This window comes from Peromyscus maniculatus, chromosome 3 (genome assembly GCF_049852395.1).
Source record: "Peromyscus maniculatus bairdii isolate BWxNUB_F1_BW_parent chromosome 3, HU_Pman_BW_mat_3.1, whole genome shotgun sequence".
NCBI classification, from domain to species: domain Eukaryota; kingdom Metazoa; phylum Chordata; class Mammalia; order Rodentia; family Cricetidae; genus Peromyscus; species Peromyscus maniculatus.
Genome location: NC_134854.1, coordinates 14,940,624 through 14,952,856, shown reverse-complemented (window position 1 = coordinate 14,952,856; position 12,233 = coordinate 14,940,624).

Genomic DNA, 12,233 nt, shown 5'->3' with positions numbered 1-12,233 from the left:
GAGCCATATACAGACCTAGTGTAGATCACAAGATCACAGACTTTCAATATGAGATTATAATTCAATGAGACTTTTAATATGGGGATGGATATGAAAAGAAAGAAGATAAATAGAAACAATATTGAAGACAGGAATAGACAGTATGGTTGTTCAGCATGGTCTCATTTCCCCCTTTTTATTTCTCATCGCTATTGAAGCTGAGCCCGTCATGTCATTTACTTTGGCCATATTGGATAAAATATAGGCTAGTATTTGAAATGTACCTTTCTGGCAGTACTTCTGCCATTGCCATGAACAGAGCATATCTTGGGGAACTTGCTGGTCCTAGGAAAAGACAGACATAGATCAGAGTTTTCTCAGTTCACTTACACACTTGCAACTTGAAGCTATCACGCAGATGACACCAGAAATATGAGTTTGGGAATAAAGGCTGACTTAGAGCTTTCATGCCATGGAAGGTTGGGGTTCTTTACTATATACATCAATAGCTGACTGATACAATGCCATATCCTAGCTCTGGGCTATGTACTGAATCATTTGATCACATTTTGAGATGCATGTCTGTGAAACTAGCACTTGGGAGGCTGAGGTAAGAGGATTGCTGTGAGTTTGAGGCCAGCCTGGAATACACAGTGAGCTTCAGACTAGCCTGGGATAAAGTAAAAGACTCTGTCTCAACTTCATCCCCTGCCTTCTGCAAATAGACTGTAGCACATAATAGCTAGTCTAACTATTAGTCCCTTTTTAAGTGTTTCTACATTGTTCAAAATTCTGGAAATTTTAGTTCTGATCTTTTCCTACTGTTGATCCTTTTGTTAGAAATCACTGGTTTTGGATGAACATGCTCAGTAGAAGCCTCTTTCTTTTGCCTATGATATTTGACAGAAGTAGAAATGTCACAAAGCAGGACTGGGCTAGAGCCGTGTTATGAAGCTCACAAAGCTCATTTGGGCTTCTCGGCTATCTCACTTTATATAGATATTTATTTTTCAATGATGTCTATCACCCTTAACTTTTCAAAAAATTATTGAGAGTTTGCTTCTCAAACTAAAGAATAAAATCTGAAATGTTTATTTGGTGTAATGGCTAGCTTTACTTGTCTGCTTGATACCATCTAGATTCACATGGGAAGAGAGTCACAATGTGAGCTTATCTAAATTACATTGGACTGTGAGCATGTCTGTGGGGATTGTCTTGATTCTGTTAGTTGATATGGGAAGACCCAGCCTAAAAGTGGGAGAGATCATTTCCTTAGTTTGGATCCTGAATTGCATAAGAGAAAACTAGCTATGCATTCCTTTCTATGGACTGATCCCTTTTGAGCTGATGTTTTGTAGGTGGGAAGCTCTAGGTTCAACCTTATTGGAACCCACATTACATATCAGTATTTGATTAGTGCATGGCAAGAAAGAACTACTGAATCAATGCTTCCTTCCTTCCTTTCTTCCTTCCTTCCTTTTTCCTTCCTTCCTTTCTTCTTTTCTCCTTTCCTTCCTTCCTTCCCTCCCTCCCCTCCTTCCTTCCTTCTTCCCTTCCCTACCTCTTCCATCTGTTCAAAGCTACTATAACAAATGATTTTAGTGCAATAAGCTCTCTATCCAAGTGCCAGGGTCTTATATTTGCTCTCTGCTCATGACTTTTTCTGATTTCTACCATAAGAACTGCCTTTATGAATTATTTTTAACAGTCATTGACTCATTTAAGATACTATACAATCAGCATGATTTACTTATTTTCTATCCTGTGGCTGACACCCCAGGTGGTTCTTTATTAAAATGGAGTATACTTGTTCCTGTTCTGTGGGTGGGGTGTGTTGGCATGTAGGGATGAGACAGATGGCGACACTTTGTTATAATCCCTTCAACTCAAAAAGTAATACTATGGTTGAAATTGAAGCTGAGAACAGAGCCCTCCTTATTGATGGAGATGTGAGTGGTAGCACACTTTCTGCCCTGTATCATTAAAGCTTAACCCTGACTGCAGATGCCCAGGGTTATCCTTTTTTGCTTCATACCTCCTATGGTTTGTGCAGGCTAAAAATCACACCTAATCGTTGCAGGAAGCCAGATCTATGGGAACTGAAATTTTTTAGTTTGTACAGAGGAAAGCTGGTTCTCAAACAGATTAGGTCAGTTTTCCCAAGGCCAGTAGCTAGTGAGTAGTGGAGGAAGATCTGCATATTGTCTGAAAGGAGAAATTTTTATTGTACCTCTAGTACATAGATACATGCTATCCAAAATAGCTCTATAGTCTGAAGCACTGGCATCCTGGGAAATGTGTTGTCAGTGAAATTTGAGGCCACATTGGGTAATATTGAATCAGAACCTTCTGTTTACATAAGATGCCCAGGTGACTTGCATGCCCATCAAAGTTGAGATGTACAGAGGTAGAGTGTAATTTGTAGTTAATAAAGCATAAAAGTACCCAAAATTAAAATGTGTATGTTAGGTCAGGTAGTTCTAATATCAATCAGTCAAGAGACAGAAGAGACACAGGAAACAGAGGCATGGCATCATTTGAAGGACAACACAGAATAGATTTCTGCCCTAGTAAATAGCCTGGAAAGATTTGTTGAATTGTAGATACGATAAAGGGAACAACACTAACTCAGAGTTAGGCAAATGTCAAACAAATTTCAGAACATATAGGATAAGGCAGAAGATGGTTAAAACTTCCATAGAAAAGAAATACATTAACAGTGGTACCCAAGTTGGATGGCTATCTTAAAAAAATCAAATGCTGTTGAGGATATGGGGGAAAAGAGACCTTTGTTCACTGCTGGTGGCAGTATAAACTGGTACAAGTTCTATGGACATAGATTGGCGATTTCTAAAAGAACTCTATCATATGATCCAGTATACCAATTCTGAGCATATACTCACAGGAATCTATATTCTACCACAGAGGTGGTTGCATATCTGTGATTACTGCTGCTCTATTCATATGACAAGGGAATAGAATCATCCTAGATCTTCATCAACTGATTAATGGACAAGGAAGTGTGGTACATACATACAATAAAATTTTATTCAGCCATAGAGAAAAATGAATTTTTGAAGTTTGCAGAAAAAAGGACAATTTTTCAAATTACGTTATTAAATGAGACAATCAAAAAGGCAAATACAACATATTCTTTCTCATATGGAAATCTGAGTTTTGAGTTGTTATTTATGTGAGTGTGAGTGTGGGTTTAGGTCCCAATCTGTAGAGGGGACCACGAAAGAGGACAAAGAAGTTTTGAAGAAGGAAGCGGAGGGAGTTGAAAGGTACAAGGGGCCTGGGACATGGGAGAGCACAGAAGGGAGGGAGATCAACACAAACAAATGATTATGCAAATGCCACAATGAAACATACTTTTGAAAAAGCAGATAGCAGTGGAATGAGAAACAGACATAAATGTAGGTAGAAAACGAGACAATATAAAAACTGAAGGGAAATGTATTTGAACCTATTATTCCTAGAGAATGTGTTATGCATAGTCAAGAGCAAAGCAAATACATTTTCACTATGGAGGTGGAGATAGGAGAATCCCTGGGATTAACAGATGAGCCAGTTGAAATCTGGCAATTTCCACTGGGAATCCTTGTCTCAAAAATAACATTGAAGAATTAGAAAAAAATCCTAAAATTCATACAGAAACACAAGAGACCACTGGTAGCCAGAGAAATCCTAATCAGGAATAACGTAGCTATAGATATCACAATATGTGATATCAATCTACACTACAGAGCCATAGTGATAAAGTTAACATGGAATCAGTGCAAAAATAGACATATAGACAAGTGCAACATAGTAGAGACCCAGCAATAAACCAACGTAGCTTTGGGTACCTAACTTTTGATAAAGGAATAAAAAACATACATTGGAAAAGACAGACTTTTCAATATATGGTAATAGCAAATTATATTGATTTGCAAAATAATGAAAATAATAGATCCATATCTTTCACGTTACACAAAAATCAACTCAAACTGAATCAAAGACCTTAATTTAAAATGAGAAATGCTACAGCTGTTATAGGAAAACATGTGAAGATATGTGTACAGGCAACATGTTTCCTAACAGAACCTCAGCAGCACAGGCAGCTTCAAAAGTTGTCAGTGTCCAATATGATTTCTAACTTTATTCTAAACAGCTATCCTTGGCCATTAGTGGCTATGTGTTGAACATGCCTGGAACATGGAACTTACATCTAGTACGACAGGAATAATGTTCAGAGGAATATGTAATTAGTGGGAAAATGATGCAGTGAGAAAAGGCAGGAAGAAAAAGGCCCCAAAGCAAACAGAACAAGTTCACAGTTAAAGACGCACTGCATAGAGTAACATAAAAATGTCTAATATTGAACTGGCCTATAGTAGTTGAACTTCGCTGAAGAGAGCAACAAAACTTGAGCAGCAGTAGAAGAAGTAGGCATGATCAGGGAGAGTAGACACTTCTGTAAAATTCCTTTGCATATAGTTAAGACTATACTGTCTGTATTTATGCTTCAAGATATTTTATAGAAAAGGTATTGAACTCAAATTCTAAAATATAGTTTCACTTTTACCAATTTATTGATAAAGTTAAAATTAATTGTTTTAATCCAATCTTATTTTTAATTAATACCAATTATGTACTTCAATAAAATGTTCTTTTAACAAAAGTGAAAATAATAATAAATTATAAATAACATCAGTCATATGACTAGTGAGAAACTTTCTTTGAAGCAAACCCCTGGTTGAAAGTTAGACATCCCAAGGTGCAAACTGAAAAGTACAAATACTTAGGCACTTTAGTAATTTTGTAGGAAAAACTCTGTTTCTAGAAGTCACCATGCTACACATAGAAAGTCTGTTGCAGAATATTATTTTAAGGTGTGTTACATTTGTTTCTGCTCTGGAACATTTGTTTCATGATGTAAAGATGTGTCGCATTCTTTTATGTTGCATTTGTTTAACTCTGTGAAGCTGTATTATTTTGCCTGTCTAAAACACCTGACTGGTCTAATAAAGAGCTGAATGGCCAATAGCAAGGCTGAAGAAAGGATAAGTGGGGCTGGCAGGCAGAAAGAATAGAAGGAGAGATCTGGAAGGAAAAAAAAAGAAGGAGCAAGAACAAAGAGAAGATGGTGCTAGGGGCCACCCACCCTGCCACCCAGCCAGCCATGGAGTAAAAGCCCAGAGGCAAAAGATAGCTGGTAATTAATAAGCCTCTGTGTGTGATTTATTTGGGTGGTGGCTGGCAGGTTCCCCCAAAAGAACAAAAACAACCAACAACAAAAATCCAGTGATTTTTCACTACTCTCATTCTCAGAGTATCTCTGGCTCCCTCAATTCTAATTTGGCAGCCCTAAACACACACACACACACACACACACACACACACACACACACACACACACACTGATACACAGTAAAGACTCAGCAGGTTGTATATACATACATACATACATACATACATACATACACATATATAAAATCATTAAAGAAAAAGAGGTCATGAATTTGAGAGGGAGTAAGGGGCATGGGAAAAGCTGGAATGGGGAAATGGAAGGGGAAGGGTAGGAATGATGCAAATACAGTATTCATGTATGAAATTCTCAAAAAAAAAAAAAAACAACCTATCATTACCATGCTATTCAATAGATCTCCAGAACTTATTATCCAGAGGATTAATTTTAAAATAACACATTTAAAGAACAATTAAATCTCGACTCCGTTATTTAGTAGTGTATGTATTTGAGCACAGCATTTACTTTCCATGGACCTCAGTTCATGGTCTGTAAAGTAATCGCAATAATAATATTCAACTATTAGTATCAGATAATGAATATGAAAGACCTGACAGAATGTTACAATAGATGTCAGATGTTGAAACGAAACACTATAGATATCCTTGAAAATACATCTTTAAGCTGAGCGGGTAGACCTTTTGAATATTGATACTGTGGCCTATTTATGATTAATGCTGTGCTTACAGGTACAACAGAGAACAAATAAAATAGGGACTAGCACATATGAATCTAAGCACTGAAAATAAACCTTAAGGGTGGTCATCCCTTTTTCAAGAACTGTTTCAAATGATCCAATCAGAATTGTACTCATACTAGCACCCCTAAATGATGCAACCTTGTGATTTTTCCCTTTAAAAACTGAGCTTGCAGATAGGTGGGCACTTCCTCCAGCCTCCACTGTGTTGGATGTATTGGACGAAGTCCCTGCCTAGGCTTGCATTGCTTTTGGATATCCAGAACTAAACCTTGCTTTTGCATTCTGGCATGCTTGTCTTTGGTGGTTTCTCTGGGGGTCATGATCTAGGCACAACATGTCCATCTATTCATGGAGGTCATAGGACAACTTGTAGGAGTCAGATCCCTCTTTCTACCACATGGCTCCTTAGGATTGAACTCTGGCCATCAGGCTTGGTGGCAAGCGCCTTTACTCACTGAGTCATCTCATTGGCTCCATGCCCAATTTTTGAAAAGATAAGCTCATGACACATTATCTACAGCCAAGAATTCTCCATGTCAAAACATTAATACGATTTATCTCGAGGTACTGGGATTATGGATAGTTTTAGGGTTTTTTTTTTCTCTTTGCTTATCTGTTATTTCCAGTTTTTCTATAAGAATGTGGATTATTCGTATTAATTTTTAAGTCAAGAAAAGCCTCTTTTAAATTGAACTTTATTAGCTATATTCAATGTGAAATCCCTTTTAGAGCTGATAGAGAAGAAGATTACATATGGATATTCATTTTAAAAATGGCAAGGCCAGGCTTTTCTTTATGCACTCATCTTTTGTTCACTAAATAAGAACAAAGATTGTTGGTGAAGAAAATAGCTGGAGAGGAGCTATGGATTAAAAAGAAACAGGATGCTATACCCACGGAGTTCCCAAACTGGTCATTAGATAGCAGGGAGGCACACGGGGTATTTTCATTTGCTATGACAAGGTGGCATGATGGCTCTACTCTGGATATAGGAGGCCATTAGTAAGTTCCAAGTGAATCTAGGTCAGGCATAAAGGGTTCTTGAGTATTTGGGGGGGGGGGTGCAAATAGGAAGAGTGGTCTTTTGGACAGATGTGAAGCTGGGTCAATCCCAGTGAGCTCTGATTTTCCCATTTCCAGTTTATTTGATATGTGACCTTGTATGGGGTCTTTCACCATGGATCAGGTTTTTCTCCTCTCCAAACACAGAACCTCAGTAACATGTCACTTGGAGAATGCAGACTGTGGGACAAAGGCAATTGTTAGATATGGTGATATTGTGTTCCCTGAAATATTGTGCACTCTAATAAACTTATCTGGGGGCCGGGCGGTGGTGGCGCACGCCTTTAATCCCAGCACTCGGGAGGCAGAGCCAGGCGGATCGCTGTGAGTTCGAGGCCAGCCTGGGCTACCAAGTGAGCTCCAGGAAAGGCGCAAAACTACACAGAGAAACCCTGTCTCGAAAAAACCAAAAAAAAAAAAAAAAAAAAAAAAAAACTTATCTGGGGTCAGAGAACAGAACAGCCACAACATTAAACATTTAAGATTCATGCTACAGTTAGAGTCCTAGGACTCATGGCCACCAGCCAGATATCTCTGTTCACTAGTGCCGGGTCTAGTCTGTTTCTGTCCTGGATAAACTTGCCTCTGGTGGATTTTAGGGAAGTGGCACTGAGTCATTTCTACTTCTGAGCTGGCCCATCCCACATCTCGCTTCTCCACCTTGTTTTGATGGCTGCTATCCTTGCTGTGTCTTTAGGAAGTTTCCTGTCCTGGACACTTTTTCCTTCCCTCCCTCAGACCATTCTTTACATAAGGTTGCCACATCTGATAGACGTGCTGGGAACAGAAGTACTACTCAGGGAAGCTGGTAGCGCAGCTGAATTTGAACATGTGACACCGCTCTTCTTAAAAATCCCGAGGCTCACCAGTGTTAGGCATTCCTCTCGGACATGTTTGCTCATGGATCTTTTTCTATTTGATGCTAGGAGTTTTCTGAGCTAATACTGTTTCCCTGCTTTTCAGTCGCCTGGGAACAAATTTCTTGGCTACACCACAGAGTTCAGTCCTCAGCTAAGTTACCTTCCTACAACTTCCTCAAGAAGATAGGTTTCTTCAACTCTTCAGGTCTCCAGGAATTTAGTTTGAGCCAGAAATTAGTTTCCTTGTAAATGGAAATTTTCCCAATCTAGCGCTATTGTTAGTCAGAAACACAGAGGCTACATCCCCAGAGCAGGCGCGGTGAAGACAAGTTGAGCTTTGCTGGTTCCCTGCTGAGCAGTTTCTCTAGGTCTGCTTTGAAATTGTAAACTCTGTAATTTAATTGTGCTTAAACATTTGTTTCTTCGTTCCTTATTTCTCCATTGATTTTTGTCCAATGCTTTGTTCCGTTTCACACAGGAGCATCATAAATTTGGTTTGATTACTTCCTTAGGTCGTACAGACACCGGGCTGAAACATAAATAAACATCAACAAGGACTGGAGGCTACATTTCAAAGGACAGTCGTGGAGGGAAGAGAGGAAGAGATTCCTTTGAATAGCATTGCCAAGATGATTTCAACTGCTTGAAAACAGCTGATAAACAACCAGAAAAAAACAAAAGCAAACACTGAAGCCTCCCTTTCAGTGAGCCTTACTCGTCTAGAGAGGGTTGGGAAGCAGCCAGTAGGTGAATCGAAAGTCGATTGGGTTTGCACCATAGGAGACGATCTGTGCCAGCAGTTCTTGGACTCAGAAAGGGAAAGATGGGTAAGGAGCAGTCCCTACAGGAAGCACATTTACAAGGAGCAGAAGAAAGCATGTCCACTGGCATGTTTCCCAAGGGGCAGGAGTGTGTGAATTACCTATGAACAACAAACACAGTGATAGTCATTTTCTCTAAGCGCGAAGGGCGTGATTTTTGAAAGAATACTGCCTGACTGGATGCTTAAAGCAAACACACATACTGCAAAGTCAGCAGTAGACCTCTAGTAAAACTAAGAGCTGGGGTTCTGGTGCCAACCTAGAGCATCCCCAGAAGACAGCCAGTAGCTTTCTTAGCCTCTTTGCTTCAGATGACCTTTCAAGACTTCCAGATCATCCCTTCTTTATGAATGAGACTTCCAATGGTAATGGCTTTTAGAGATGAAACAAATTTTATATTTTGTAAATATTTAAATAAACTATACTCACAGTCAAAGAAATGTAAGTGAAAATTTATTTATCCCATATTACATTTGTAATTCAAATAATTTAACTCTAGTTTTACTTTCTGATGTGTGTCTTGCAGTTATGTATGTTTATGGGGGAGATGTTTGCCCACAAATTTTTCTAAACTCACAAAATGAGCTTTCTTCCTATAATAGTGTTTTGAAACAGGTCAAGCTGTGTTTTCTTGTGCCCTTTTTGTGTTAGCAAATACATGTGCAAATACCTTTGGTCAATGGGTAGCATTCCATTATGTGAATGGACAACTCTATGTTTAATCAGTTTCCTATTGGGAAGTATTTTGGTTATTTCTCAAATTGGCCAGCTATAACTGGAGTAAAACACATGTAATAAAGTTTAACATCATAATGAATTTTAAATATTCAATTCAGGCTTAGGTTGGAGTAATTGAAGGGTCCAGGAATATACAAATATAAAATTATAAACAAATATAAAAATAAAAGCTGACAGTCATCAACTCTGAAGGTCAACTCCTAACATTGGCTCTCTGCTTACGGCCAGCTCCTCTGTCCACAGCCGAGGGTTAACTTTTAACCCCTATAGCCAACAACTGCCTGGACCAAAGTTAACTTTTAATAGACATTTCTACATGACTTCTATCATGCATCTCATGCTTGATGTTTCTACATGACTCCTAGCATGCACCCCATGCCTGATGCTTTCCTGCTTACTGTAAAAAAAGGGCTGTAGAACCTGCCCCCAGGGCCACAGCCTCAAAATCCAACTCTGGCTGTGGTCTCAACTAGCTAATAAGCTTTTGTGCCCTGTGGTAATATTTTTTTTTCTTCTTTCTTCTTCTTTTTTTTTTTTTTTGGAATAAAGTTTGCTTCTGGTTTAGTAGATGTTGGTGGTCTGTCCCCCATTATTTCATGACCTTGTACCCAACAGTAATCTTTTATTTATTTAAATTTTGAGCTACCCTTACCACCATCTAGCCACAAGGCTCTCATCTTGCAAAAACTGGAACTTGATTCTATGAATATGAACTCCTTACTGTGGAGGGGCCCCAAAATAGCTTGACCACACAGCAGCCATGACAGGCCTAGGGACCTAGATACAGCTTCTGTGACAGGCTTACTGGCAGGCAACACCCAGATCCAGGAAAAACCTTAAGTTGGTACCACTTAGGATCCACCCAGGGATGAGGAAGTACCTGACATCCTAAACATTACAACCATTAAATAAGGTGGCCAGAAGTCCTTGAGTCTATTACACACCTATTTTTTGTTTTACAGATACCCCTAGACAATTGTCAGCCTATCAGGGTCCTGGACCCTGGAAGTGCCTTCACCCTAACCTCTGTTATGATAAAAACTCTGCCCCACCTGAGCTCAGGGCTCTCTGCTCTCACTGCTGCATTGGACAGACAGAGGGACCAAGCTCTGGAGCTTGAAATAAAGGCTCTTTGCTTTTACATGTGGGATTTGGTCTCCATGGTGGTCTTTTGGGGTTCCCCCGATCTGGGCATAACACTCACCTGTCCTCTGCCAAGCTCTGGGAAAGCATCATTTTTCTTTCCATCTAAGAATTTAATTGTACTGTGTATGTATAGAAATGATATCCTGGTTTTGTTGTGTTGTGATTGGATTATTTTACAATTATATCTTCAAGATTTATCAATTTAGCACATATCCAAATTTCCTTCTTTTAAAGACCAAAAATGTATTTTTATTAATGTTTTAATATATATACATATGTATATATGTATGTGTATATATAGTGTGTGTATCTATCTGTCTATCTATCTATCTATCTATCTATCTATCTATCTATCTATCTATCTATCTATCCATCCATCCATCCATCCATCCATCCATCCATCCATCCATCCATCCATCTATCTATCTATCTATCTATCTATCTATCTATCTATCTATCTATCTATCTATCATCTATCTATCTATCTATAGTGTGCGTGCATAGGAGTACATTTGCTTATGCATACATTTATGAAGGGTCAGATGTCAGTGTTGGGTGTCTTCCTCTTTCATCTTTATTATGTCTTGGGCCTTTCATCTTTATTATGAGACAGTATCTCAGTGAACCCAAAACTCACCCTTTTGACTAGACTGACTAGCCAGGGAGCCCCTAGGCTCCTCCCATCTCTGCCTTCTGAGTTCTGGGTTGCAGGGGTCAGGGCCCTATGGCTCACTGCTCAAATGTTTGGTATCAATAGATTTGGAAAAAGGGAGAATCCTTGCTTCAGCTGTTTACTTAGGGCGGGCTCGCCAGCCCTAACAATAGTTTCAATCCAATGCTTTTTCTGTGGCTCTCCAACAACATATTCCCCATCTTACATTTTCTTTTATCTGACAAACTTTACTCCTGATGATACTGCTGACCTCCCTACTCTGTGTTCAAGTGTGTTTGTAAAATTTCTATCTACTTATACAGAACTAATAACTGAAAATTTCCTGTCCTCTTTTAGCCCTCCTTGGCATGAATAAGACAGGACAGTCACCACTGTAAACTCAGTGAACTGCCAGCATCATGCATATGGATTGTCAGTTGTTCCTGTTTAGAGTTGGTGTTATTTGTGCTTCTTTTTACTGTGTTAAAATTCCCATGTAAAATGCCTTTTTGAGAAACTGAAAAGAAAAAAAGGAAAAGCAAATGTTTTGAGCACTGCATGGTGGGAAAGGCAGCAAAAAGGGTCTAAGATTGCTTGATGCAACCAACTTAAGACAACACCAAATTCAACAACGGGTATAAGGGTATCAGGATGTGTTTAGTGGGAGAGGGAGCCAAGTAAGAAGTCTGTAATAAACACATGTGTAGGCATCAAAATGGTAGATCTAGGTAAGTTAGGGACACCAGGAAAAGTGTGGTCTATTAACAGTAGCAGAAAGTAAATATAGGAGGTGCAGTTTATAAACGGAAAAAAAGGTGATGGTTATTCCAGCCACTTTTTAGCATCACTCCATTTCCTGTGCAGGTCCTTCCAGCATCAATTTATTTCACTTAGTCAAATTTCATAAAGTATTAATAAAATGAAAACTAAATGTTTCTAAATGTCTCCATGCAATAGATTTGTTGTGTGCCAAGCCACAACG